The 6000-nt window shown below is 40.2% G+C and overlaps 1 protein-coding gene across 1 annotated transcript in view; it reads right to left on the bottom strand.

Annotated features, from left to right (window-relative positions):
- Positions 1-443: 443 nt before the first annotated feature.
- The window catches only part of LOC144972249 (transmembrane protein 184B-like), a 63689-nt gene continuing 58132 nt past the window's right edge, over positions 444-6000 (bottom strand). The window contains exon 11 of the mRNA XM_078913294.1: positions 444-527. The gene's annotated coding sequence lies outside the window, so the exon portion shown is untranslated. The remainder of the gene's footprint in view (positions 528-6000) is intronic.

Here is a 6000-nt window from a genome sequence, read left to right as displayed (position 1 = left end):
AGTAGGAGTGAAATATCTGTTCAATGTTACAGTTATCATTTAACGTTATAACAAGTGTAACTAAATGACGAATTGCCATATTTATGGACAATAAAGATCTATTATTATTATTATTATTATTATTATTATTATTATTATTATTATTATTATTATTATTATTATATTATTATTATTATTATTATTATTATATTATTATTATTATTATTATTATTATTATTATTATTATTATTATTATTATTATTATTATTATATTATTATTATTATTATTATTATTATTATTATTATTATTATTATTATTATTATTATTATTATTATTATTATTATTGTTATCATTATTATTGTTAATGATATATTTTAAAGCTGGGCACACGATTAGTTGGCAAAGTAGACGAATGAAATGTCCGATCAGGACTCCAAGAGTTCAGAGTTCAAAGTTGAAGGCTCTTCATCCAACGCTATTCATCTGTCTTCGCTTGGCTGCCTTTTCCTCTTGTTTGTTTGGGTTGAAATCATGACCTTGACCTTACCTATTGAATACCAAAAATTAACCAGTTAAAAGCCGTATTCCGGTAAAAAGCACATTAAAAAATTTGGCCAGAAAACTCGTCCCTCAAATTAAATGACCCTTATCATGGGAAAAAAAAAACAAACTCTCTCAGCTTATTGAGGGAATGCATTTGCTACCTTATACAGCCCCTTGATTGTGCGGCTATGTGGTCTTGTGATATGACATCCGCTTTCGGATCGGAAGGTCTTAGGTTCGAGCCTCGCTCGGCGCATAGTTGAGTCCTTGGAAAAGGCTTTTTACTCACATTCTCTCAGCGTGCTCAGGTGTAAAATGAGTACCTGGCCATTGACGGGGTTGTCTCTGGCTCGAACCCAGGACCTTCCGATCCGAAAGTGAGAGTCATACCACAAGACCAAATCGCCGCACAAACAAGACCCTTTACTCTATATTTTCTCACCACACTCAGGTGTGAAAAGAATACTTTTCCGTTAACAGCATCGACTCCGTGTAAAAAAACAAAAAACAAAAAACAAAAACGCAGTACGATCCTTACAAATACATGGCATCTACTTTTGTTGCCATTTTATTCTGCCCAAAAGTTGCCACACAAAATTGCCATGAGGGTTCTCATTAATTGTCCACCTCTCATAGCCCCGGGTTCACTCCCCAGTGATGTCAACTTCCCATAGTCCCGAATGCACTCCCCATTGATGTCCAGCTCTCTTAGCCCCGGGTTCACTTCCTACTGGTGTCCACCACTCACAGCCCCGGGTTCACTTCCTACTGGTGTCCACCACTCACAGCCCCGGGTTCACTTCCTACTGGTGTCCACCACTCACAGCCCCAGGTTCACTTCCTACTGGTGTCCACCACTCACAGCCCCGGGTTCACTTCCTACTGGTGCCCACCACTCACAGCCCCGGGTTCACTTCCTACTGGTATCCACCACTCACAGCCCCGGGTTCACTTCCTACTGGTGTCCACCACTCACAGCCCCGGGTTCACTTCCTACTGGTGTCCACCACTCACAGCCCCAGGTTCACTCCCCACCGATGTCAACCTTCCATAGTCCCGGGTTCACTCCCCATTGTTGTCCACCTCTCATATTCCCCGAGCTCACTCCCCACTGGTGTCCACCTCCTAAAGTCCTGGTTTCACTCCCCACTGACGCCCACATCTCCAAGCCCTGCGCTTTCTCTCCACTTCTTATTGGGAATGAGATTAGCGTCCCTTGATTGGACGTCAGAATTGATATCAGCTGATATCAATTCTGACCATAACCCACTTATTGCAAAGCTAACGTTAAAGCTAAAGAAAATTAAAAAACCAAAGATATTAGAAAAATTGGACATCGATCGTCTAAAATGGTCATCAGAATTGCAGGAGAAATATAATGTCTCTGTTTCGAACAGATATAATGAACTACTTATTGAATCACAAGAACAATTCTCACAAGCAAATGAAATTGAAGAAATTGATATAAAATGGAACATATTCAAAGACAGCATAAAATTCGGTAATAAGGATATTCCAAAGAAGGAGAAAAGAACAAGAAAGCAATGGATGACACCAGAAATTTTGGATCTCATGTCAGAACGTAAACAAATGAAGAAACAAACCAGAGTATGAAGCGCTGAATAAAAAAATCCAACACAAATGTCGCACAGCAAAAGAAAATTGGCTTAACCACAAATGCAGGATGATCGAAATATTTGGCCTAGATGGAAAAGCAGCCCACGAGGAAATAAGACAAATGTCGGGCAAAAAACGCACCACTAACAACAATAACTGTATTAAAGACAAGAATGGTAAAATATTATTTGAGAAAGAGGATATAAAGGAAAGATGGTGTCAATACATTGGCGAGTTATTTGATGATGACAGGCCCCAAATACCTTTGCCAAGCAACACTGACGGTCCTCCAATACTCGCATGTGAGATAGAAAATGCATTGAAAAATATGAAAGATGGCAAGGCTGAGGGTGAAGATGGCATTGTAACAGAAATGCTAAAAATTTTGAAAGAATTCTCAATTGTGAAACTAACAGATCTCTTTAATAGTATTTACAATACAGGCTATATTCCAGACGAACTTGCCAAATCGGTTTACATCACGCTACCGAAAAAACCAAAGGCGACAACTTGCAGTGATTTCCGCACAATAAGTCTGATGCCCCATGTAACTAAATTATTATTGAAGATCATCCTAGAAAGAATCAGGTCTACCATCGATAATGAAGTTAGCGATGTACAGTTTGGCTTTAGAAAAAATAATAGGACAAGAGAAGCAATTTTCTGTTTAAATAATATCACACAAAAATACCTTGATCATCAAAAAGAAATCTATGCATGCTTTATCGATTACGCAAAAGCATTTGATAGGGTACAGCATGGAGAATAAATGACATGTCTGGAAAAGACAGGCATTGATGGCAAAAATATACGGCTAATCACAAATCTATATTGGCATCAAAAAGCAGCCATCAGGATTCAGGGCGATCTGTCACCTTTCACGCCAATTAAAAGAGGAGTTCGTCAAGGATGTATCCTCTCCCCATATCTATTTAACCTGTACACAGAGTTTATCTTCCGTAAAACCGAGCACATTCCAGGTATTGTTATTGGAGGTAGGAGGAGAAATAATCTGAGATATGCAGATGATACAGTATTGTTGGCATCGAACGAGACAAATCTACAGATCCTTGCAAATCAAGTAAACCTGAACAGTACAGCAAAGGGTCTAGAGATGAATGTTCAAAAGACGAAGGTAATGGTCATGTCAAAGAAGCCTGAAAAAATCGCAAAAGTCCAAATTAATAATCAAAACATCGAACAAGTAGGTTCTTTTAAATATCTTGGACAGACAATGACCAACAACGGAAAGAATGAACTGGAAGTGAAAAACAGGATTGCTATAGCTAAGTCGAGGTTCAGCCAACTGAATAACATTTTAACTTCGCAACAAACGCAGATGAAAACGAGAATAAGAATACTCAAATGTTATGTCCACTCAGCACTTCTCTACGGCTCAGAAACATGGACCTTGAACAAACAAATAGAGAAAAGAATTGAGGCCTTTGAAATGTGGACTTTTCGTCGCCTTGGAAAAATCAGTTGGAAAGAAAAGAAAACAAATCAAGAAGTCTGTGACATCCTTGATATCAGACCGACCCTAATGAAAGTAATAAAATCAAGAAAACTAAGGTATTTTGGACACCTAAGACGCCATCAAACTATCAACAATGACATTCTTGAGGGTAGAGTTGAGGGGAAAAGAGGAAGAGGCAGGCCAGCAAGAACTTGGATAGATGATGTGAGGACATGGACAGGATTGTCGGCAGCCGAATGCAGTCAGCAAGCCGTCAACAGGGAAGATTGGCGTGTCATTTCAAGTCGACCTCAACCCATGAGATGACACTGGAAGAAGAAGAAGAAGATTGGACGTCACCCATAGTCTGTGACGTCACCGGCGGAAAAGTTATTAGAGAGAGAACGTCATGTTGGTTGTGCGAGGAAGCGAGGACGAGAGACGCATGCGCACAACCAACATAGCGTTCTCTCTCTAATAACGTTTCCGCCGGTGACGTCACACACTATGGGTGATGTCCAATCAAGGGACGCTACTCTTCCGCTAATCTCATTCCCTATAACATTAATATCTCTTAGTCCCTGGTCACTTCCCAATTGGATTCAATAGTCTGACGTTACGTCGCCCAGCAACGGCGGCCATCGTGGTTCTAAACAAAGAAAATCGGTAGCTGTTATTCTTCATGCTGGCTACAACTTTTCATATGTCTTGTGATCAGAATGTGTGAAAGTCAAAACATGATCAGATTTAAAATGTTTTTTTTTCCCCTCTGGATACGCTTTTATGCTCATAAGGGCGTCCGCACTTTCCCCGATAGTTTAGAGCCAGTTACTAAGTTACCATGCGTCATTACAAGGGAAGTGACGTTACGACTGTTGAAGCCTATTGCATAATATGTCCGTATTCATTCCCCACCATTCACTGTTCAAGTGGTATCTCGGTTTCCTCCCTCTAATATTGACCTCTCATTATCCTTGGTATAATCTCCATGGGTGTCCATCTTATTCACTGGTCCCTGGTTCAATCCCCACCCACTTACGTTATGTCTTCAATGCATATTCGCGAGTTCATTCCCCATGAATGTGTTGTCATCCGCCGGTCTCTCGGTTTGGTTTTCTCTAATATCGACTCTCATTGTCCTTGGTATAATTTATGGTGTTTGTTTTTAAGGGTTTTACGGCGCTCGCAACACATAAGGTCATATCAGCGCCAGTAACAAGGAAGAAACTTAAGTTCTAGAATTACAATTAAAGCACATAAAAAAGACAAGACAAAGGGGAATTGGTTCAAATAGGAAACAGATGTCCATTCCAAGAGCACACTATCAAAGTACTTAGTTTGAGATCACCTAAAAGTCTCATCCAGACACAAGCACAGATCCACTAAGAGTAACACACTCAAATGTTTACAAACTGTATGTTAAAAATGAAAAGAGTAACAGTACATAACAGAGAGATGATTTACAAGGAAAAAAATTATCATCTCCCAAAACTATTACTATACATTCGACTGTTTCCCTCCCAGTCAAAGTCCGGACAAAACCAAGCAATCTCACTCCAAGACAAAGACAGAAAGCAATTGGAAAACAGATAAGAGGGGATAGAAGACACAGTAAGTACCTCCCTGCCCACTATGGGAGCTTGGTATAATTTACATTGGTGTCCATCTTAAATGGTCCCAGGTTCAATCCCCACTGGTGCCTACCAATCAGAGTGCCAGGGTAAATCGGCAGTCACTTTGATATTGATTTGTTGTTGTCAGACAACACGAAGGCCACGCCTCTTTATCCTCTGATCAGAAAATGACCATTCTATTGCAGTACAGCAGTTGGGAACAGCATGGCGATAAAAGAGTTCTTTTCAATCAAACATGACTGTAAAAGAGAAAAAAACTACTGCGCAATTGTTTCACTTGTTACAGTGAAAAAAACTGCCTTCCTTTATTTTACTCATTTTGAAAAATACGAAAATTCGCGGGTCGTGGCCGCGACAAACGCAGATGCTACTATTTACAATACAATACAGTCGTCTTCTCCTACATGTAAAATGTTGCTGTTGGTTTGGGACCCACAGTAAAGCACTTTGAGCACAATTAGTGGATATTGGCCCATATAAAAGCCAACATGCACAGCGGGTAGCTTGGCCTATGCTTTCGTGACCAGGAGCGAGGTAACCTGTTGCTGGTGGATTTGCTTCCCGTCCGCCGCGCTCGCTGGCCTTAACCTTAAGCAAGTCTCCAACACCTAGTTCACTCGCGGCGCTACATTGCGGCTAATGCCTTGGATATTTCAGCCTCCATTTGAAGTACATCCAGAAAACAAATTTCCACACTGGGATCCATAACATATATCATATACAATCGAAGTACATACTTGCCTGTAACCCAAACCCATCCGCCCCACATT

This window comes from Berghia stephanieae, chromosome 5, assembly GCF_034508935.2.
Source record: "Berghia stephanieae isolate SIO BIC M18660-M18661 chromosome 5, UCSD_Bste_1.3, whole genome shotgun sequence".
Taxonomy (NCBI): domain Eukaryota; kingdom Metazoa; phylum Mollusca; class Gastropoda; order Nudibranchia; family Aeolidiidae; genus Berghia; species Berghia stephanieae.
The sequence above is the reverse complement of the archived record's forward strand: the minus strand, read 5'-3'. Positions and strand labels throughout refer to the sequence as shown.